Source organism: Sminthopsis crassicaudata, chromosome 1 (assembly GCF_048593235.1).
Source record: "Sminthopsis crassicaudata isolate SCR6 chromosome 1, ASM4859323v1, whole genome shotgun sequence".
Classification (NCBI taxonomy): domain Eukaryota; kingdom Metazoa; phylum Chordata; class Mammalia; order Dasyuromorphia; family Dasyuridae; genus Sminthopsis; species Sminthopsis crassicaudata.
Window position 1 is genome coordinate 673199190 of NC_133617.1, and position 23053 is coordinate 673222242.

The 23053-nt window shown below is 37.6% G+C and overlaps 1 protein-coding gene across 4 annotated transcripts in view; it reads left to right on the forward strand.

Moving 5' to 3' along the window:
- The window catches only part of RAD54L2 (RAD54 like 2), a 193061-nt gene that overhangs the window by 36588 nt on the left and 133420 nt on the right, over positions 1-23053 (forward strand). For 2 of the 4 annotated variants that reach the window (XM_074283363.1, XM_074283366.1), the window contains exon 1: positions 12858-12994. The exons of 1 other annotated variant lie outside the window; for it this stretch is intronic. The gene's annotated coding sequence lies outside the window, so the exon portion shown is untranslated. Of the gene's footprint in view, positions 1-12857; positions 12995-13442; positions 13460-23053 lie in introns of those variants that run through there. One more of the 4 variants, XM_074283365.1, reaches the window with a different exon arrangement.

Sequence of the window (23053 nt, forward strand, 5' to 3'; positions counted from 1 at the left end):
AGCTAGGCAGCTGGCCTCAGCTTTTTATTTAATGCTAGGGGACTCCTGACTTTATTCATACATTTTCCCAAGTGGTTATACAAGAAACTTTCAAGAGATTGAGCTGAGTATTTTTTGTCTTTTTCCCACTAACCTTTGAATACTGTCTTCTCAGTCATCTGGTCTACTTGAGGAACTGTTTCATTGCTGTCACTGATCTCTCCATAGTTTTCACATCTGGGGTTGAAGATTTCCCTAGGGGGCTGTACAGATAGGAAGGCTTCTCAAGTCCATTATAAGTATAATCCCTCTCTCACTTCTAATATCACAAAGATCTGTACTCAGCTCAGCCAAGCTCAGCTCCTTTTACCCTGTCAGCTCTGGTCCTCCTCTGATTTCTCTTAAAATCTAGGTTCAAGTGTGCAATGATAGTAGCTAAGATTTAAACAACCATCCCTAATAATGTATTAACTGGAGGGCCAACCAAGTACCTGAAGCCTTGGTACTATTTATCTCCTCAACCAGATTCAAAATCCCAAATAAGGCAAGAATATATATACACTTTTAGTGGGAAGATTTAAAGTCTAATCAAGTCTTCATGTCTTAACATTATGTAAGTTTAGGTGATGCAGTGGATAGAGCACCAGCCTTGAATTCAGGAGGACCCAAGTTCAAATCTGGTCTTAGACACTTAACACTTCCTAGCTGTGTGACCCTGGGCAAATCACTTAACCCCAGCCTCAGGGGGAAAAAAAAATAATGTAAGTTGACCAGGCTATACCAATACTCCCTAGTGATGTTACAAAAGAGACTGGGGTAAGTGCAAAAGAAAGATTTAAACACAATGCTTTGAAAAGTAGAGGGAATGAAGGTTACTTTCAATTTAGCAGATTGGGTAATGCTTTATGGAGAATATGGCACCTGAGTTGAGACTTGAAGAAAGGGATGGATTTAGAGAGTCTCTAAGGACTCTCCCAACTCTTATATACCAAGATTATTCAATCCCCAAAGAAGTAACTATAGAGAAAGAAGAAGCCACAAAGGGCAAGAAACATCAGGAAGAGTGTGCAGTGTTGTTGTTGCAAAGATACTAATCAGAGTCCCACCTTTGTTGCCAAGTAGAGGTAGAAAGAGGGGAATTCCATGCCCAGTGTGTATATATGAGTGTTTTAGCTCCTTGGCCCTGATTTTGCCTCATTCACCACCCACCTTTTACCTCTTCTCCACTGTAAAGATCTGATCCCTGAAACAATGTTCAAGGGTCCAAGAGATTTTACTATTTGCTTTTGTTCTGAAGACAATTCTCCTCCACACCTGAAATGTCTCTTTAGGAGAACTGAGGTCTAAGACCATTTCCTTCAAATACCCGTCCTATAAGAAAATACAGGCTTAATGGGGCTTGGGTCCCCAGCTTCAAATGGGCATTTCTGTTTAGGAGTCCTAGAGAAGGGAATCTCAAAGGGATGGATGAAAAACTAGGCAGATGAAGGTAGCTTCTACTCCAGAAAGCATTGAAGATTATATGCACCCTCCAATGAGACCAGGCCAAAAGTCTGGAATCGATTCTGATTGAGGCCCTCAACATGGTCAGTGGGCTTAGGGAAGACATTCTTTTTGAGTGAGTAGCCAATTCTCAAACAACACTTAGGTATGGCAAATATTTAGGGTCTCCCCTAAATGGGATTAGCAAGGTTCTCTCCAAAAAAAAAAAAAAAAAAAAAAAAAAAAGTGTACCTATAGATATTAGGAATACGATAGCTATTTATTTCCAAAGGAAATGTTTAAAATACAAAGGACGCATAAGAGTGCATTGATAATTTAAATATAGAACAGTAACTCATCCTTACTTTTATGCTCTTCTGAAAAGCAAATACAACTTTGTTGGGTTGATAAATAGATACTTCACATTTATCTTGGATCTGTAACATGTGAACAACTCACAAGTCTAGATCTTCTGGCCAGACAGGCATGGCCTGGGCTTTCTTGGCCCTTTCATAATTATAGCATCCACCTGGTGGCAGTCATCTCTTCCAAGAAGTTGTCAGATTCGCTTGTGACTGGGCCACCAGCTTTTGGTCCCTTAAATTCACTAGTTAACTGCCAAAGCTGAAAATGTCCATCTGTAAAGATAGTTGGTTTGTGACTTATATTGGGGAAAGGATCACCAAGCAAAAGTGGCAATTAGGGCTTGAAGTCCCACTTCAGGCTCGCATAACTAAAGAAGCACATTTTAATTATTATTATGTGACAGCTGCAGTTATCATGGCAATAAGGGCAGGAAAGAAAGAGGAGAAAGGAAAAAGGAAAGAAATAACTTCCCTTGCCTTTCTGGGAGTCCAAGTAAATGCTGGCCTGTACATATACGGAAAGAACACCAGTGGCTTTGGTCTCTATCCAAGAGAGGAAGATGGGACTTTCTCATAGTTCTTTATGACCTATTAAAGACTGGCGTAGTTGTGACTTTTTTTGTTATTATTTTTGACACAGTCTCAAGTCACATGAGAACCAGCCAAAAACTGATATCAGGTCACATCCCTTAGCAAGGAGTCCAGAGAATAAGTTCATCTTTACTCAGACTCCACTGTGTGTTCCCTCCTACATATGATATAGATAGATAGATAGATATTGCACTATTTAGGTATTTAATGGTCATAACTTAAGAAACATAATATGTATTATACATATTGACTGGTTCATATGTAGGATAGGATAGAAACTATCTATTCCAATCCCTTTATTTTATAGACCCAAGTAGGGTCTATAATACTGACTTGTATTTGATAAAGATGAAAAATTGAACTAAGCTTCAGATTAGAAAAAAAGGTAGCAAATCAATCTGGAGCCTTTTGAATACTCTTTTTTTTTTTTTTTTTTTTGTGGGGGCAATGCAATTGGGGTTAAGTGACCTGACAAGGGTCACATATCTAATTAAGTATCGTAGGCTGGGTTTTAATCCACCTGACTTCCAGGGCAGGTGCTCTATTCACTGAACTATCTAGCTGCTCTGTCTGATATTTTCCCAATATTATATTTGCTTTACTACTGATGTGAATACAATCTCATATTTAAATAGTGTTTGCAAGTATCCTTCTTTCCTTTATAGGTGAAGAAATGGAGGTTCAGAGGGGACAAATGACTTGCCCCAAATCACCCAGCTAAGTGTCTGAGCCAGGACTTAACTCTGAGCCTTCTACTTCTAAAATCCATGCTAATATCCCTCTCTTTACCTCACAATGATTCTCACATAACTAAGTTTGCCTTCTTTTCACTGTACTAAACTCCTAGAAAGACATCTATACCAGAAGTATTAAAAACACAGCCATGGATTGCATTGCATCTGGCAAGACTTCCAGTAGGCTAAAATGAAATTAAAACCCTGTAATTGAGAAATATGTAACAAGATAAATAACACTATAGTAGAATATAAATAATATTAATATATGGTTTTCTAAGTCAACATCCTTAGGAATTCTTATGTATGGTTTAGAAGCCCTGGTCTCTGTTTGAATTTTACCCATCCACCCATCTACACCCACAGTCTCCATTTCCTTACCTGTTATTCCTCATTCTCTGTCCTCTGACTTCCAACTCCTTCACTCTACTGAAAATGAAACTACATTTTTTAAAAATGGCAGTGACCTTTTAATTGCTAAATCTAATCAACATTTGTCTTCAATCTCTGATTTTTCTGGACTTCTTGAAACTACTAATCACTCTTTCCTCCTAGTTGTGCCCTTGATCTCCTCATCTGTCACTCTTGAGAGATTGTTCCCTTGATCATTCTCTCTACCTGCCTCCTTTCATGGCTACAAATATACTTAAGTCTCTTCTATCCTTTAAAAAAAATTCCCTTGACAATCCCAGCCCCTCGAGTTTATTACAAAATTTTAGATTTAGAACTATAAAGGACCATCAAATTAATTTAATTCAACCCTTTAATTTTAGAGATGAGAAAATGGAGGCCCTAAGAGAATCAGTGCCTTAGGTTACATAGGTAATAAATGTAGGAAATGAGATTTGAACCCAGTATCTCTAACTCTTAATTCCAGGACTATTTTTTATGACATCAGAAGGGGGAACCTTGAGTTAAAATCTGAAGTGAATTAGGGATTCCAAAGGTAGAGGTGAGTTCCCAGACTTGGCAGGAGCACTAATAATGTAAGGGTACAAGTCAGGAAATGGCTGCTATTGTAATAGCTTCCTAATCGGTTTTGCTCTTCTAGACTTTCTCTCACCATTCTATCATCCTCAGAGCTGCCATTATAATATTTTTAAGGCACAGGACTGACTGACTAACTCATTCTGCTGCTCAAAAAACTTGGCTTCTATGACTATAGAATAAAATATAATCTCCTAAACTTGTCATTTAATGCTTATCACAGTATGACTCCAACCTTCCCTTCCCCCTTTATTTCATATTCTGTCCTTTCCCTTTATGTTGCTCTACATTCCAGCCAATTTGTATGCTAGCTGTTTGCTAAACTTGACTTGTCTCCTGCTATCACGTGGGCCATTCCTTCTTGTCTGGAATGCATTCTTTCCTTATCTTCACCTTTCTGGAATCCTTTCCTTCTTTCAAGGTTTACTTGTGATCTAAATTGTGCAGAATTTTCTGAGTTTCCCTAGCTAATTTTTTCACTCCCTTCTAAGTTTTAACCAAAGTGCTTTATTTACATCTCTCCTTTTCTTTTCCCTACCCACATTATCTCCTGTCTTGCAATTATCACACATTTTAAACTTATTTATTTATATATTGTATCTCCCTAATAGATTATCAACTGTGAGGTGAGAAACTGTCATTTTGTATCTTTGTATCAAGACTGAACCTTGCTCATGTTTTATTTTAATTGAATATGGAAGTCCTAATCTTTCGCAATTCTTGAAAATCTTTTACTTTCTCCTTTAAAAAAGCAACTAATTTGCAAACCTTGGTGGCTTACACAAATCAATTTTTTTTACTATTTCACTTACTACTTCTCAGTTTTCCTCATTTGTAAAATGGAGTAATAGTGGTTTAACTGTTTACCTCTTAGGGTTGGTGTAAAGAAAGTGTTTTCTGATCAAATCTAATAGGAGAGACTGTTTATTTTAATAGATCACAGATTTCTTTAATAAAGTGTTGTCATTGATGATGACAAATTAGGTACAGGTATCAGATGACAAATAATTAAGGAAAACTGTGGTAAGTATATAAATGGAGCAATTTGGCAGAACAAAGGGATGTCTGTGTTGTGTATATGTATGTGTGTTTAAGGAAAAACTTCTAAGGATTTTAGTTATTCCCAGTGATCCATTATTGTAGGATTTTTAAAACTTTTTGTCTGAGACATTTTTATTTAACCCTGGGTATTTATAAAATAGATTTATACATCAAACATATACTGATATTATAACTTGTAATTTTGCCAATTCCACATTCACTTTGAAGATCCTATATGGATTGCAAACTATAGTTTAGGAAGCTGGGAGTTAGGGTATATTTTTTGGCCCTCTGTACTGCCAACATCAATCAAATGTTGAGCTATATATTAAGGGAAAAGTGAGAAGTGGCAAACATATAATACTACAAAAAGTTTTGAAATAAAAGAAACTGAATTTGAATGCCAGATGTAACATATACTAGTTGTGTTAGGAATGTCACTTAATCTTTCTAAGCCTCAGTTTTTCCCATTTGTAAAATAGGGATAATAATACTTTATTACACTACACTATTAACCTCATAGGATTGTTGTAAGGAAGATATTCTCCAAAGTCTAAGTGTAGTTTTAATATTTAGGAACTTCAGAACTATATAAATACAATACTTCAAAAAAAATTTAAAGGTTAATTATTTACAATTTTAAAATATTGATATGTTCTTTATTAAAATGTAACATCTTATGCCATATGTTGCTCTATCAATTTTCAAACTTGGTAAAATTTCTCATCAGCTGCTGTTTAGTGATAAAAAGAATTGCATCTATAATTCTAGATTTAAAATTATCCAAAGAATGAATTTTGGATATATACATGATGATTTTGATGTGATCTTCTCCTTGCCATTCCCCCTTATCCCAAAGAAAAAGTTGAATAAATCAAGTGACTGAGATGGCCAAATAAAGGATGACTTCCACCTATCTACCAGCTTGACAAAATGTCATCAAACACTGTTGCAGATAAGATATGTGTGTTGGGGAGGGCGGGGAACCCCAACTTGTGAAAAAAAATTAAAATTATTCAAATTTGCAAAATCAAACAAGTAAAAAACAAATGTAAATAGCTAAACCTTCAAAGTAAGTTTTTTTTAGAAGTTTGTGACATTGGGATTTCTGAAGTTACTAAAGCTTAAAACTAAACTAAGCCTTTCAGACACAGCATAGAAATATATATATATATGTTTCTCCTGCTCTGCTGCTGTACCATTCTTGTGACAGAGTATAGAATGACTTCAATTGTGAGAAATTCTGGTCCCCATTATGTCATTTTTTTCTGCTTCTATAATCAAAAACTCTCAAATTTATTTCTTAGAAGGCTGATGAGATCAGCTCAAATCAGTTCTTGAGAGCTGGTTGTTATCAATTTAAATGCTACAGACTGGGACTTGATTATTGTTTTGTTCCTTTTCTAGACTTAAGAAAGTAATGGAGAAAATATTAATAATGCAGATTAAATTTGTGAGTGTGTCACATTCTTTGCCTCCCACTCCCCCAAGTTGGTTGTTAAACATTTAGTATTAAACACACTATTGTCTCTCTTCCTCAGCAATTTCCTGTACTATTATCTTTGCCCAGTTTGACTTTCACCCCTTTGTCAGGTAAGACCCTTTATTTAACTCATTCAAAACTCTGTTCTCCTCTACTCTTCAATCTTTTCTTCCTTGATACTTCTACCATCTGCCTCTTCTGCTTCTATTCCTGTACTACTGCTGAAAAGAGCTAGACCAAGTTATATAACTGCTGTCTGGGGGCATTACAAATGTTTATTATCTAATCTCAATTGCACCCTCCTTGTAGCAAGGCTATTTTATTTGTCTCTAATTAATTCTCTACTCCATTTTCCACAGAAGCTATTTAAACCTGTCTCCTCTCCTTCAAACTCTATTACTTTTAACCCCCCCCCAATCTTTGCAACTAAAGACCTTATCTCATACTCTACTGAGAAAACAGAGATCATTCACCATAAGTATCTTCTTTTTCCTTCCTTTTCATCTAGTAATCCTGTTTCTTCATGTTTCCTCTCCTTCTTTCCTTCTATAAGGGTGATATTTATTTAAAAAGAGGTGCCTAGTCTATCAAGTTTTTCAGTTCATATATGACTTAACTGCCTATTAAACACTATGATCTGGCTGTCCTTTAGGCATCTCAAACTCAACATGTCCAGAACAGAACTCATTGTTTCTTCTCAAGGATGCTGTCAACCTTCCAAGTTTTACTTTACTCACATACTTTGCCAAATCTTATCATTTTTTCTCTAGATCTTTTGCATCTGTTTCTTTCTGTGTTGCCCCTACCCTAGTTCAAATCCTTCTCTAGAATATTGGAATACTTTCCTAATTAGTTTCTCCATCTCTAGTCTCACCTCATTCCATCTTTCACAAAGCTGTCAAAATGATTTTCCTAAAATTCAGATCAGATCTGACCATTTCATGCCTCTACTCAATAAACTCCAATGTCTCATAATTGCTTCTAAGATATTTTGGCATTAAAAATCCTTTACAACTTGATTACAAACTATCTTTCAAATCACATAATATTCCTCTTTGAGCATACTGTGCCCCAGCCAGAGGAGCTTGTTATTCCTCATACACAATAAGAATCATCTCCAGCTAGGTAACACCTGATTCTGGGATTCCAGACCTTTTGTGCTCACAACAGGGCAATAGAGGCTGAAAACATGCATCTTCCTCAAGATCGACTATCATCTATATTCAGGGAAAGAAACTGAGCAGAGAAGGCAGTCAGGGCCTTGAGAATCTAGTGTCATGCTCATTGTGACAAGCATATGTTGTCATTGCCATGTCTGTGTAGCTGCTACATCTGCCACTGGGGGGAGAAACATTCCTTTTTCCCCATTTGAAAGTCTAAGAGAAAATGGTTGGAGTCTCCAATCACACATTTCAAAGAGAGGAAGACAGAAATAAGAGACTTTGACTTCTACTGAGTGGGTGACTTTTTTTCCAATCCATTCACTAATCTTTGTCAAAGCCCCACCTCACAGGGACCAAGTAGCCAAGCTTTGGTATTGCCTCCCCATTAGCAAGATGCTAGAGTACATATGTCAGCAACATCATACCTGTTACATCTATCTATACCCACGCTAAGATCCTTGAGAGCAGGGACTGGTTCTGATTTTTATTTTTGTATCTCTAGTATCTAGAATAAGACCGAGGAGTACATAGTTAAGGGAAATGATTCTTGAATTGAATAGTTATTTAACTGGAATCTGGAGGCCATGATAGAGCTTGCTTTTAGCACTCTTTATCCCTTGCCTTCATCCCTAGCAGCCATGATAGACCTTGCTTTAGCACTCTTTATCCCAAGCCTTCATCCCTAGCCTCCTTGTCTCATTGGCAAACTCCTCCTGGAACCTCCCCATGATGAGAAAAGGCTCAGAACAGTTATTCTTCATTTTCCAGACTTTACCACCCTGCCCCACCCCATCCCCTAATTATAAATTTTCCTTTTCAGCATTTTCTGTGTTGTCTTTTCCAATTAGAATGGGGGCTTTGAGAGCAAGGATAATCTTTGCTTATATTTTTATGTAGCACATTGCCTGGCATATAAATAATAGCAAGTACTTAATAACTGTATATGCTTTTTGCTGTATGCTCTAACTCTTTCCCAAACTATAAGATTGTTTTTCACCAGCAACTATCAGGATACTCTGGGGGCATCTGTCAATCTCCCTGAGCTGCTCTCAGGCTCTCAGAGATTGTTACTTATTGAGTGATATTGCTCCCTTACCTTAGCATAGGGATTGTCTCAATTTCTTTGCTCCATCCCAGTCTCCCATTCATTTTTTTTTTCCTGCTGTGTGCCTTCATTAAAGTTATTTTAACTCCTAGCTTAGGGACCTCCTAGACTTCCCAATTTCCATATCCCATGTCCAGACTTGGAGTTTTATCCCTAAAGATTATTTGATTTTCCTCTCTTCCCATCCCCCATCCCCCCAGAATTTATCCTGGGAAAATATTCAAAGCTCATATTTAAGTTTTCACAGATATTAGTAAAAAGTGATCCCTAAAATGAGTGTAAAGTGTTTGCATTTTTGTTTTTCTTCCCAGATTATTTTTATCTTCTGAATCCAATTCTCCCTGTGCAATAAGAGAACTGTTCGGTTCTGCACACATATATTGTATCTAGGATATACTATAACATATTTAACATGTATAAGACTGCCTGCCATCTAGGGGAGGTGATGGAGGGAGGGAAGGGAAAAGTCGGAACAGAAGTGAGTGCAAGGGATAATGTTGTAAAAAAATTGCCCAGGACTATGTTCTGTCAATAAAAAGTTATAATTAAAAAAAAAAAAAAAAAAAAAAAGTGATTCCTAGAGAGACAGCTAGATGGAGCAGTAGATAGAGCCCTTGCCCAGAAGTCAGGAGGATCTGAGTTCAAATGTGGCCTTAAACATTTAATACCTACTAGCTATGTGACCCTGGACAAGTCACTTAACCTAATTACCTTGCCAAAAAAAAAAAAAAAAGTGTTCCCTACATTCCATATACGTACTTATTAAGGGAGTAAATGAATATTGCGCATGGGATTTAAAAAAAAAAATTTAAATACACATTGCTTTATGAATCATGTAAAGAGAAAAATCAGAACAAGAGGGAGAGAAAAAACAACAGAAAAAAGAAGTGAATGTATCATGTGATAATTTTCATTCAATGTCCATAGTTCTTTTTCTGGATGCAGATCACATTTCCTACACAAAGTTTTTTGGGAATTGCCTTGGATCACTGAACCACTGAGAAGAACCAAGTTTTTCATAGTTGATCATCACACATTCTTGTTATTACTGTGTACAATATATTCCTGGTTCTGCTTTTTTGCTCAGCATCAGTTAAAACCTTTTTTTTTTTTTTTTTTTTTTTAGAGGCAATTGGGGTTAAGTGACTTCCAAGGGTCACACAGCTAGTAAGTGTTAAGTGTCCGAGGTCAGATATGAACTCAGATCCTCTAGACTTCAGGGTTAGTTCTCTAGTCATTTGGACATCTAGAACATCTAGCTGCCCCTTAGTCTTTGTTTCCTCAAACAGAAAGGGCAAATTCACAGGAAGCACATAAATGGATACAGAAAACACAGAACTCTTACAATAGTTCTACTCAGGAATGCCAAAATGATAACATTTCAGCCTTCCTCCTATTCTCTCACAGCAATCCAGAATAACAGTACAAAGGGAAATTTAAAAATTAAAAGCATAAAAGTAGACTCTGAAGTCTTTTATAAGCTCTCATAGGATGGTAGTTTCTTCAATAATTCTGTCGTCCTATGAACCACTATATAGAATTCCCAATCCCTATATTTTTGTCTGCCTACATTTTTTATTTCCTTCATAGGCTAATTGTACACTGTTTCAAAGTCCGATTTTTTTTGTACAGCAAAATAACTGTTTGGATATGTATACATATATTGTATTTAACTTATACTTTAATAAATTTAACATGTATTGGTCAACCTGCCATTTTGGGGAAGGAGGGAAAAAGTTGAAACAAAAGGTTTTGCAATTGTCAATGCTGGAAAATTACCTATGCATAAAGTGTTTGTAAAAATTTAAAAAATAATAATTCTGTCCTCTCCCAGAGTCCTAGCCAATGTGAAGCTTAGAGGCTCTCCTACTCCTTGAAAACAAATTAGGGGCAACCCTCCATTTTCTTTATGTCCCCTACTCTCTATTCACCTAGGCAATACCCTAGTTCAAAACCTCTTCACCTCTTGCTAGATTGTTACAACAGCCTTCTAATTGGTTTATATCTGTTTCAAGTCTCTCACCATCCTTTTACTCAAATGCCAAAATAATTTAAACCTGCTTTTAACAACTCAACTCAATAAACTTTAGTGGGGAAGCAGCTAGGTGGCACAATGGATAGAGCACCAGCCTTGAATTCAAGAGGACCTGAGTTCAAATCTGGTCTCAGACACTTAACACTTGCTAGCTGTATGACCCTGGGCAAGTTACTTAACCCCAGCCTCAGAATAAAAATAAATAAATAAATAAATAAACTTTAGTGGGTCTCTTTTATGTTCTGGATCTGTAAAGTACTTTTTTTTTTTTTTTTTTACAACTGGTCTGTTCTATATTTCCACCTTTATAAGTTCTTCCAAACATTTCTAGAGTCCAGCTATGTATAGCTGATCTACTTGACGCTGCTCATTCACAGCCATTTCAAATCCTACTTATGTGTCTTTGCATTCTTCTTGAGCTTGAAATACTTTTCCTTTTGGAGTCCTTGTATTCTTCTAAGACTAAAGCTTTTAAAGCACCATCTCTTCTAGTTCTCTCTCTCCTGAGATTGTCTAATCTGTATGTTCTGATTCAGACATGTTGCCTTCCCCAGTAGAATGTAAGCTCCTTAAAGGAGAAAAGACAGTTTTTACTTTTTAAAATTGTCAGTGTTTATCGAGTGCTTTACATAGTAAGCACTAAATATATACTTGTTGATTAGTTAATATCTTGTGGCCCAATGTTATTACATTCCATTCATAGAACTTTTTAGATATTTCCTCATCTGATTGGTGTACACTTTGACTCCAGTTCTTTGCTACTTCAGAAAGTTCTGTTGTAATATTTTGGTAAATAGGGGACTTTCTTTCTCCTCCAAGAATGTTTAGAGAGATTTTTCAGTCAAACTGTATTATCAGTTTTAGTGACTTTTGTTCCTAAAAATTCCAAAAGTTTTTTGGAAAAGTTGGAGATTTTTCTCATTTCCATCAACAGAGCATTAGGGTACCTGGCTTTCCATTGTCCTTCCAATATTCACTGTTTCCTTTTTCCATTATAGTTGCCAGTTCTTGTGCAAGGGGCACCTTGAATGCTGTTTTAGTATAAAGGTCACCCTAAAGTGTGATTTGGAACATTTTTTAATGTAATGGTTAATAGGGTTAATAAGGTGAAAAATAATAAAACATACATATACACAAGTATGGAGTACAGAGCCTGTTTCCTGTGTGCGTATATTTTAATAAACACACATTACACATGCATGAAGTACAGAGCCTCAGTTACCTGTGTGTATATTTTGCAGAGCCTGAGTTACCTGTGTATATATATTTTAATAAAAGCACATGTAAACACACAAAGTGCAGAATCTGTTTCTTCTGCGCGGACGTATTTTTAATGACTACACACACTCGCACACCGCCCGCGTGTAGCGCGCCGAAGTTGGGGGTGTCTGGAGGCGCCCCCTCACCCGGGCCGGCGGCCCCCGACTGCAGCAATGTGGGCCATTGTTAGCAGCGCCGCCGCCGCCAGCCCGAGCCCGGGTCGCCCCCCTGGGCGCTGGGTAATAGGCTCGAAGCTGGGCTTGGGGGCCTTAGCGGGGAGGCGGCCCCTCTGGAATCGGACCACTCAGCTCTGCGCCCCTCGGCCTGGCCGCTCCCTCGGAGCCCACTCCTCCTCGCGTTCTCTGTGGGCCTCCCCCTCCCTTTCTTCCCCTTGTCTCCCCTGGCGGGGGAGCGTAGGGTTTCCTCAGCGGAACCTTCCTGTCGGAGGTTCCTGTTTCCCGCCCGGGGGGCCCTGGCGGTCACGCCGGCCGGGAGGGGGAAGGTTTCTGGCGCGGACCCCGAGCGGAGGCTGCGAGCGCCGCCGACTGAGGAGAGGCGCCGCGCGGCCGGAGGGAGCTAGCCAGCAGCGCCCGGGCCCGGCGGGCCTCTCCCCCCGCCGCCGCCGCCGCCGTCCCTCGCAGCTCTCCGCGGCCTTCGCAGCTCCGCGCGCCGCGGCTCGGCCCGGCCTAGCCCAGCCCGGCTCACCAGTCCCGGCCTGGCCCGGCGCGGCCCAGCCCGGCCGGGGACAGCTCAGCCCCGGCGTGGGGAGGTGAGACGGGGCCTCCCGGGGCGGCTTTCTCTAGTCTGTGGGGACTAAGCTGATGGAGGGGTTGTGCCGGGGCGGGGGGGCCTCGGGATGGCGCTGATCTTGGGGTCCCCCGGTCGTGGGGGCGGGGGACTGTGTCTGGAGCGCTCCGGTGACCCCTGCACGGGGACTCCTGCGTCTCCCGCTTCGGAGGAAGGGTTTCCAGGGACTCCGCGTCTGTGAGACTGGGCGGTGGAGGGACCCGGAGAGGCCAAGTTGGATGGAGGCCGCCGGGGCCCGGGGCTGGAGGGCGGAGAGGGGCCAATGGCTGCAGCCCCGAGGAGGCTCGGTCCGGGAGCAAAGTTCTTGGGGGCTCCGGTGGGTCAGAGGAAAGTCATCTTGACACAAAGTGGCGGAGAGGCCGTGGAGGGAGAGGCTAGCCGGCCCGCTATGGAAGACGAAAGTACGGGAACAGTGGAGTGGTTGTTGGTGAGATGGGGGCAAGGGGGACCAGCTTGGGGAGGTTGGGGTTCTCTGGGAGATGGCCCAATATCTGCGTAGGAGGAGACGTGCGGTATGGGTATCCGGTTATGTTGAATTGACCTCAGAGTGGAGTGGATCATTCAAACCTGTTGGAGTCACCGAAGCTCAGAGAGCCAACAGAGGAGAAATCTATTAGGTGGATTGATGGAGAGCGAATGGTGAAGAACTGTACTTTGAAGGATTACAGTAAGGGTGATGATGTAGGGGTGGCTTGAATTGGAAACTTGGGCAGAAAATACGATGCTAACTATTTAACTTTGTGCCCCAAATTAAAACTGGGGTATTGATGTTTGTACCGTTTTTAGTAACTCATTTCTCTTATGTGTCTCAATGCCTGTTTCTGAGGATGATATTTGGCTGTTTTCTTTCCTCCTTTGTTCTGGAGTTGAATGACTCATAATTTCTGTTCACTGATGCAGCCATTGTTTGTTATTGAAGGATGACGATCAAAACTGGCCACTCTGTATTCATGAATTCCAGGGAGTTCAGTCTCTATATAGATTTCTGTTTGCTTCTTCAGAATCCAAACTTTAATTTAAAAACCTATCTTGACATAGCCAGGTAACATTGTTCAGAGTTTCTATATAATCATTGTTTTAAAAAGTCTCAGCAGGCAGAAGGACACAAAACTATGTTTTCCCATCATTCATCTCTGAGATTGCAACTTTGAATCATGCTGATTATCATTTTGGTTCCACAGGGTAACTTTCAAAGTAGTTTGTCAACACCCAGTAATATTAGATGCTTTTAAATAACATACTGGGTTTGTGTCTGATAATTTTTCCTTTGAGAGGCTGTTTCACAAGATATAGTGTGCAAGCCCCAAAATTTGATTTTTCCAGACTTGTTCCAAAGTATCTGAACAACTTAATCCTGAGATACCATTCATCAAAATTTTGGGGTAAGCTTTTGAAAGTATATTTCTGTGTGTGGATTTATGCTCATAGGGAAACTCCTAAAGAAAAGGAAGGAACAGAGTACCTGTTATTTACCATTGTGCTAAGCACATTGCAAATATTAACTAATTTGATCCTCATAACACTATGAGGTAAGTAATGTTGTTATCTCCACTTTACAGATAAGGAAACTGAGGCAAAGAGGTTAAATGACTAGCTCAGGATCCTACATCGTCAAGAGTCTTGAAACTAGGTTAAATTTGAAAGTAATATTATGAAAATTAAGTTAGCTACTTTGTATCTTCTGAATTAATTTTGGGCCAGAGTGTCAGTGTAGAGCCTGGGTTATTGTTTAATAGGAATTGTAGATATATGAAACTGAGATAAGACCATTTGTCATCCCTTTGGGGACACGTCTCTTGAGACATTGAAAGAGGGAAGAAGCATTTACGAAGTACCTATTATTTGTAGGCAAGATGCTAAACTATTTACAAATATTTTCTCATTTGATTTTTCCAACAATTTGGGAGTTGTGTGCTATTCCATTTGTAAAGTACAGTTAAAGAAACTAAGGCAGACCTAGATTAAATTATTTGTGCAGAATGATGTAGCTAGTAAGCATTTGAGGCCTGATTTTAGGCTCAGTGCTCTCTCTATATTGTGACACATAGCTGCTTCTATTAATGCTTTGGTAAAAGTGTAACTGTTTTAGTGATAGTAGTTTTCCTGACTTTCAAAAAACAATTCTTAGTTTATTTCCCTTTTCTGAACTAGTTGAAGGTCAAAGAGAGTTTTTAAAAAGAAATAGATTTTAAAATCTATTAAGAATTAGAAGTTTTGTCATTGTAGAATATTTCTTTCTTTAGTTAAAATTGGTTATCCATTTAAAATCTATATAGGAAATATGAAGTTATAATTCCCTGTGTGAACACAAAGTTGTTTTTTGCATTGCTATAATTCAGTCTGCCTATTTGCTGTAAAGTATAATCTCATACACAGTGCTAATGCATTAAGCAAAGATTTTATTCTTAGTATATTTTGTCTTTGAGTAATTACATTCTCAATTTCTTTCTTTCTTTCTTTTTTTTTTTTTTCCCTGAGGCCGGGGTTAAGTGACTTGCCCAGGGTAACTCAGCTAGGAAGTATTAAGTGTCTGAGACCAGATTTGAACTCAGGTCCTCCTGAATTCAAGGCTGGTGCTCTATCCACTGCGCCACCTAGCCGCCCCCTAGCTGCCCCCTAGAAGTTATTTTCAAATGATAGGAGTAAAATTAAGCTTTTTGAAGATCACTTACCTTTTAATTAATTGTGCTACATATAATGTAAACCTGAAAATTTTTTTATTGTTGTTGTGTCAACTAATCAATGGTGTCATACAGTAAAATGAAATTCTACTTTGTGACTGAATGTAGTTATAACAATTGAAGAAATTGATAATTTGTGTTTGAGGACACAAGTTGTTTAAAACATCTTTCACTTCCCATCCAGAAGGTTCATTCTCTCTTTCTGAGAAGTTCCAAATGTTAGTTTATTTGTTACATTATTATCTGGGAATATTGCCTTGCTTAAAGAAAGGTTTGGGGTTCCATTTTGGTTAAAAGCTTCAGAATCCTTCTTGGAGGAAATTCCTGAGCTCTTTTAGTCATACTGAAAATAATGATACAATATTTATAGTCTCATGGTGATCAAATATGCAGGTATGAGATAGCTTGATTTAATGAAGGGAGTTGCCTAATTCTGGATCGAATTACATAAAAAATGTTAATCAAACGATTGGGAAGATCATTTTTTTCTATCTTCTATCTAATTCTTGGTGGCAATGATCCATATTGAGATTTCTATTGTCATTCTTGTGGGTCCTTTATAGATTGTTTTTATGGAGAAGTCATCAATTGCATGTCTAGGAAGAATGAGCATCCTCATTGGCAAAAACATCACTGAGATGCCATGCAGCAAATTGTTCTCTGTAACTTCTTAATCTGGTTCTTAATTCAGCTTAGTTTTGTTGGTAGTGTCATTCTAGCTTTCATCCTGTTTGGAAAAGCTCAGTGCTGGGCAGATTCCTCATTCTTTTTCATTATATGTTAATTTGATTGTTCTCCATGTTCTCTGATAGAACATTTATGGAGAATAGAACATGCATGTACTTCAATAGAGGACTATGAATTATCCATACTAGGTATAATATTAGAACTAGAGATTTTAAAAAATGATGAATGAAATGAATAGGAGTCTGAAGTGGTTCTAAAGGAACTAACCTATTTCTTAGATATAAATCAGACCTGCTCTCTGGTGAATTTTTTATGTGAAATGAATAATAACTCACATTTACATATTGCTTTAAGTTTTATAAACTTAATCCTGGGATGTAAGTAGTATGTATATTGTCTCCAGTTTGCAATTTAGAAATTTGAATTTCAGATGAGAAGTAATTTGCTCATATTTACATAATTAGTAAATGTTGGACTTGAGATTTGAATCTAGATCTCTCCTGACCTCAACCCTAGCACTCTTTCCACTATACCACATTGCCTTATAACATGAAGAGAAACTTTTACATTTAAGATATTACAACACAACAACAAAGATATTTTGCTCATTCTTGAAATTGTTACCATTTATGGATTCCTATTTTAGTTAGAAATAGCATTTGTATCTTTTTTATTTCTAGGTGGCTGGAAGATCACATCCATACCTTCATAGTGTCATGTCCTACTGCTACTTCTAGGTTTTCCCTCATTTAGTAATGTTTCTTCTTTTGAGGTTCATGCTATTCATATCCACCACCCAATCAAAATCTTGGTCACTATTGTCCACAGATCCCCAGGTCATTCCTTTTCTTAAGTGAATTTGATAGCTGACATAATTTTTCTTCTCCCCAACATCTGCTCTCATACTTGAATATACATATTGATTTTCTTTCAGATATCCTAACTATTTAGTTCCTTAACCTGTTCACACTTTTTATGAGCTACTTCTCAGCCATACGCAAAGGTCTTTGATCTTGCTATCACCTGTAGATGGACCACCTTCATGTTCAAGAATTCTGAAATCCTCTTTTCTGGTCAAAATCTGTTGGCTTTCTACCTCTCCCTCTGCCTTCCCTTACACAACCCTACTCTTTATTATATGGGTTTTTTAAAATCTCCAATCCCTTGACCTTTCACTTCTCTCCCAGGCTATTTCCCCTTTCCTAGGCACTTCTCTCTTTATCTTGTCTCACTGGTGAACCAATTCAACTCTACATTGCTCTTCCTTTTTGTAATCTCTAGCTCTATCATATCACTGATTCTTCCCAGCCAAACCTCAGCTTTGAATCATTCTCACCATTTGTTACCTTCACTCTTTTACACTGCACATGTACTATATTGAATGAAGGTGGAGAAAATTCACAAAACTATTCTGATTCGATCCACAACAAATTTACAATTCACAGCATCAATTGGGGTCCTTGCTATCACTAGGCAATCCTATTTTATTTCCTATATCAACTCACTATCCCACTCTCCACAGGGTTTCCTCCAAACCTTCTCATCTCTCCTCAAACTTTTTACATCCTATACTTTCAAAGAAAAGAACTTTTGATTCATATTTTACAGGAAAAAAAATTAGTTCATTCAGGTGAATTCCCTCTTCCCTCTTCCTCATCTTTTATTATTCTGGTACCTTTTTCTAGTCTTTCCTTCTCAACCTATCTCACATGATAAAGTGGCTTTATTAATAATTACGTTCTATCTTATTTCTTTGAATAGATTGCCCTCTATCATCTTTTATCACTTTTAATTTCTAACTACTGGATTTTTACTGCTTACAATAAATGCCCATGTTTCTCCCATGCTGGGAAAAAAACATTCACTTAATTTTTCCATGCTTGCTAATTATCATCTTATATATCTTTGGCTCTTTGTAGCTAAACTTCTCAAAAATACCATCGACATTAGATTCTTGCATTTTTTCTCCTCTCACTCTCTTCTTAACATTTCTTTTTTTTTTTTTTTTCTTTTTCTCCTGAGGCTGGGGTTAAGTGACTTGCCCAGGGTCACACAGCTAGGAAGTGTTAAGTGTCTGAGACCAGATTTGAACTCAGATCCTCCTGAATTCAAGGCTGGTGCTCTATCCACTGTGCTACCTAGCTGCCCCCTCTCACTCTCTTCTTAACCAGATTTAATTATTTCAATGAAAACTGCTCTCTCTAGAATTACTAATGATCTCTTAGTTGCCAAATCCAATGACCTTTTTCTCAATCCTAATTCTTCTTGGCTTCTCATCAGCCTTTGAAACTTTGATCAGTCTCTCCATCTTGATACTCTCTTTTGGGACATCACTCTCTCTTCCTGCCTATCTAACTGCTCCTTCTGTCTTCTTTGTTAGATTTTCCTTCAGATCATGCTCTCTATCCATAGGGGTCTGTCAGAGTTCTGCCTTGGATCCTCATCTCTTCTCCTATATTACTTTACTTGATGATTTCATTAGCATCCACGGATTTAATGATGATTCTCAAAGTAAGTTTCTATGTTGATTTCCAATCTCACATTTCTTTCTTTTAGACATTTTGAATTGGATGTCTAGTAGACATTTTAAACTCAACATGGTCTAAAACAATTCATTATCTTTCCTCTCCCCACCCCCTTTCCTATATTGTAGAGAGTGATACCATCTTTTTGGTTTTTCAGGTTCACAATCTAGTAGTCAGCTTGGCCTGGATTCCTTATATCTCTTAGCCTTTACAAGAGCCAAGCTGTTGTCAAGGCCTCCTGATTTTGTCTTTGCAACATCACTCACATGTTCCCCCATTCTCTGACACTGACATTTTTCTCATCACCTCATTGTTATTGTTGGGTTATTCAGCTGTATGTGACTCTTTGTGTGATCCCTTTTGGGTTTTCTTGGCAAAGATATTGGAGTGATTTGCCATTTCCTTCTCCAGTTTATAAAGTAATAACTGAGGCAGACAGAATAAGTAACTTGCCTGGGATCATAGAGTTAGTAAATGTCTGAGGCCAGATTTGAACTCGGAAAGAAGAGACTTCTTGACTCGAGGCATGAAGTTTTATCTGCTTCACCACCTAGCTGCCCATCACCTCAAGCCTTGATTATTACAATAATCTTCTGGTAGGATTCCCTGCCTCAAAAGTTTCTCCATTCCAATTCATCCTCCTTTCAACCACTCAACTGCTTTTTCCTAAAGTGAAAGCCCAATTGTAGCACTGCCTTACTTCATCAACTAGTAACTTCCTTTTGTTTTATGAACAATTAAAGTGCATTGTTTGACATTCAAAGACCTTCAAAATTTAGCCCTCTCTTACCTTTCCAGTCTTTTTTACACTTTACTCCCCAACAAATACTCTTTGATCCAGGGAGTGGCCTCCTAGGTGTTCCATAAATAAAACACTCCGTCTCTTTTGGTTCCAGGCATTCTCCATCATGCCAGGAATGTTCTTCCTCCTTAAATTATTGACCCTCCTTGACTTATTTTAAAATCACAAGTACAATCTCACATTCTAAAGGAAGCATTTAACTCTTCTTAATCCTAATTCCTTCTCATTGTTAATTATTTCCTATTTATCCTATATATAGCTTGCTTTGTATATTTTTGTATGTTGTCTTCCCCATTAAATTGTAAGTTCCTTAAAGGCAAGGACTTGCTCTTTCCTCCTTTTTATTGTGTCCTTATTGCTTAGTATGGGGGTGTTAATAAATGTTTATTGATTGATTAAAATAAACAGAAAAGTGATGAGTGCTTCAGTAAGGGTAGTGGTCATGTGCAATTGGGAGAAAGGGAATTGATGCTAAAGACATGAGTATAGAAATGACGAGTTGACAACTGATTGGATATGAAAAGAGAGAAGAGTTAAGGATGACTTGAAGTTGAAAACCTGGATATCTGGACAATATTGGAGGAGGGGCAGGTTTTAGGGTAAAGTTAATCAGTTTATTTTGGTCATGTTATAGCTAATGAAAGGTAGAAGCTGTTATACAGGCAGCTGATGATGTGGGACTGGAGTTCGAGAGATTGGAGATGAGTATATATATATATATATATATATATATATATATAAGTTATCTGCATGAGAATATTAATTGAAACCCCAAGGGAGTAACTGATATCACCAAGCGAGAATGTTTTGAGAAAGGAGAACCCAAGACAGAATCTTAATTTCTTTTTTCTTTTTTTTTTTTTAATAATAACTTTTATTTTTTAATTTTTAAAAATTATTATAGCTTTTTATTTACAAGATATATGCATGGGTAATTTTTTAGCATTGACAATTGCAAAATCTTTTATTCCAACTTTTCTCTTCCTTCCTCCCACCCCTTCCCCAATACATGTTAAATATGTTAAAGTAAAAGTTAAATACAATATATGTATACATATCCATTCACTTATTTTGCTGTGCAAAAAGAATCGGACTTTGAAATAATGTACAATTAGCCTGTGAAGGAAATCAAAAAATGCAGGTGGACAAAAATAGGGAATTCTATGTAGTGATTTATAGTCATCTCCCAGAGTTCGTTCTCTGAGTGTAGCTGGTTCAGTTCATTACTGCTCTGTTGGAACTGATTTGGTTCATCTCATTGTTGAAGAGAGCCATGTCCATCAGAATTGATCATCATATAATATTGTTGTTGAAGTATATAATGATCTCCTGCTCCTGCTCATTTCACTCAGCATCAGTTCATGTAAGTCTCTCCAGGCCTTTCTGAAATCATCCTGCTGGTCATTTCTTACACAAGAGTCTTAATTTCTCTTGGCTGTCTGTAAAATTTGGCAAATAGGGAAGTTAGGTGGCCTAGTGGATAGAGCACCAGGTCTTAGGTTAGGAATACTCATCTATTTGAGTTCAAATGTGACCTTAAGACACTTACCAGCCATGTGACACTGGCCTGTTTGTCTCAGTTTCTTCTCTAAAATGAGCCAGAGAAGGAAATGGAAAACCATTCTAGTATCTTTGCCAAGAAAACCCCAAATGGAGTTATAAGGAGTCAGACATGACTGAAATGGCAAACATTTTATATTCTTGTGAAAGAAGGGGGAGTTCTTTGCCTTTTTTTGGTTGTTGTTCATGCAGTCTTTTGACAGCAATTTCCCAGTAGGGTAGTTTTTGGGGGTAATAGAAAAATATATGAAAATTTCTTATTTTTCATTTCTTTATAACTACATCTCCTTATAGAACCTTTCACTGTAACAAAATATAATTATGCAGAAACCATTCAATACATTGGCCTTGTCTAAAAATGCATGATTCATTCCATATCTTCAGCTTATCCCCATTTCTCTGCTTGGTGATGCTTTACTGTTAGTTCTCTGAAGTCATGATTTTCTCAATAGGTTTTAATGTAATTCAGAATAAGATATCTATATTTTGAGATCTTTGGATGTAGCATTCATTGTTTTTGGAGACCAAACTGGGTACCATTCTGTCATCTTCCAAAGGGTTTATTTTTTTTATACAATGTACTTCTGAACTAGATATTGTATAAAAGAATATATTTGTCTTTAATATCTGAAAATTATACTTTTCTATGAGACAATACTTTTTGAATTTTTTTTTGAGAAGTTGATAGTATTACACTAATTTGCTTGTTTTTTTCCTAGTCCATTTCTTCAAGGTTAGACACCTTGAGAGAATTTTTTCCCATAGTAATCATGTTGGAAGTCAGTGTACTGATAAATGATTATTGAATTGAATTAAAAAACATGGAATAGGATAGAAAATAAAATATATAAAGCATTTTGCAAACTTTAAAGCATTATATTCACTATTATTATTATTTTAAATTAAATTATAAATTTATAAATTATAAATTAAATTATTATTTTCTATTTTCATTATTTCTATTTTCTATTTCATTAAATCCTCAGAACTGCCAATTGAGATATGAAGAAACTGAGACTGAGAGGGGTTAAGTGATTTGCCTAGAGTCATATAGCTAGTAAGGTTTGAGGCCTCTTCCTTTTTTTAGAGGTCCAAGACACTATCCATGTAGCTCAAAAATGAAAATCCTTTAAGTGCTCACTGTGTGGCTAGCACAATATGAGTAGAAAAAGCCAGATGGTTTCTGCTGCCCGAGATCTCACATTCTAACTGGGGAGCAGTGAACATATACGAGAGAGTTCAGCTTCAGGCCCAGTGATTCTTAGAGTGTGTTGGAAGGGTAGATAGTAAAGTCTGGTGATCCTCCATATTATTGGAAAGATTGTAGTTAGTAATTTTTTACTCATTGAAGGGGTTAATGGGCTATGTATCCAGGAGCTTGGAGGGGTCCAGACCCATGAAAGGAGAGATCCTAGTATGGGGATCTAGATTACTAGTGGTTGACTTGTGGCTGTTAAGGAATGGTCCTGCACAGATCTTATGGCCACCATCATACTTTTGTAGACTTTGGCCATAAATTATTTTCAGAATACATGCAAAGATAATTTTCAAAATTCACCCTTGCAAAACCTTGTGTTCTAAAATTTTCCCCCTTTTTCCCTCCCCCTTCCCCTAGATAACAAATAATCCAATATAGATTAAACATGTGCAATTCTTCTAAATATTTATCATGTTTCACAAGAAAAATCATATCAAAAAGAAAAAAATGAAAAAAAAAAAAAAAAGGACAAACAAAAAAAGCTGAAAATCCTATGGTGTGATACACA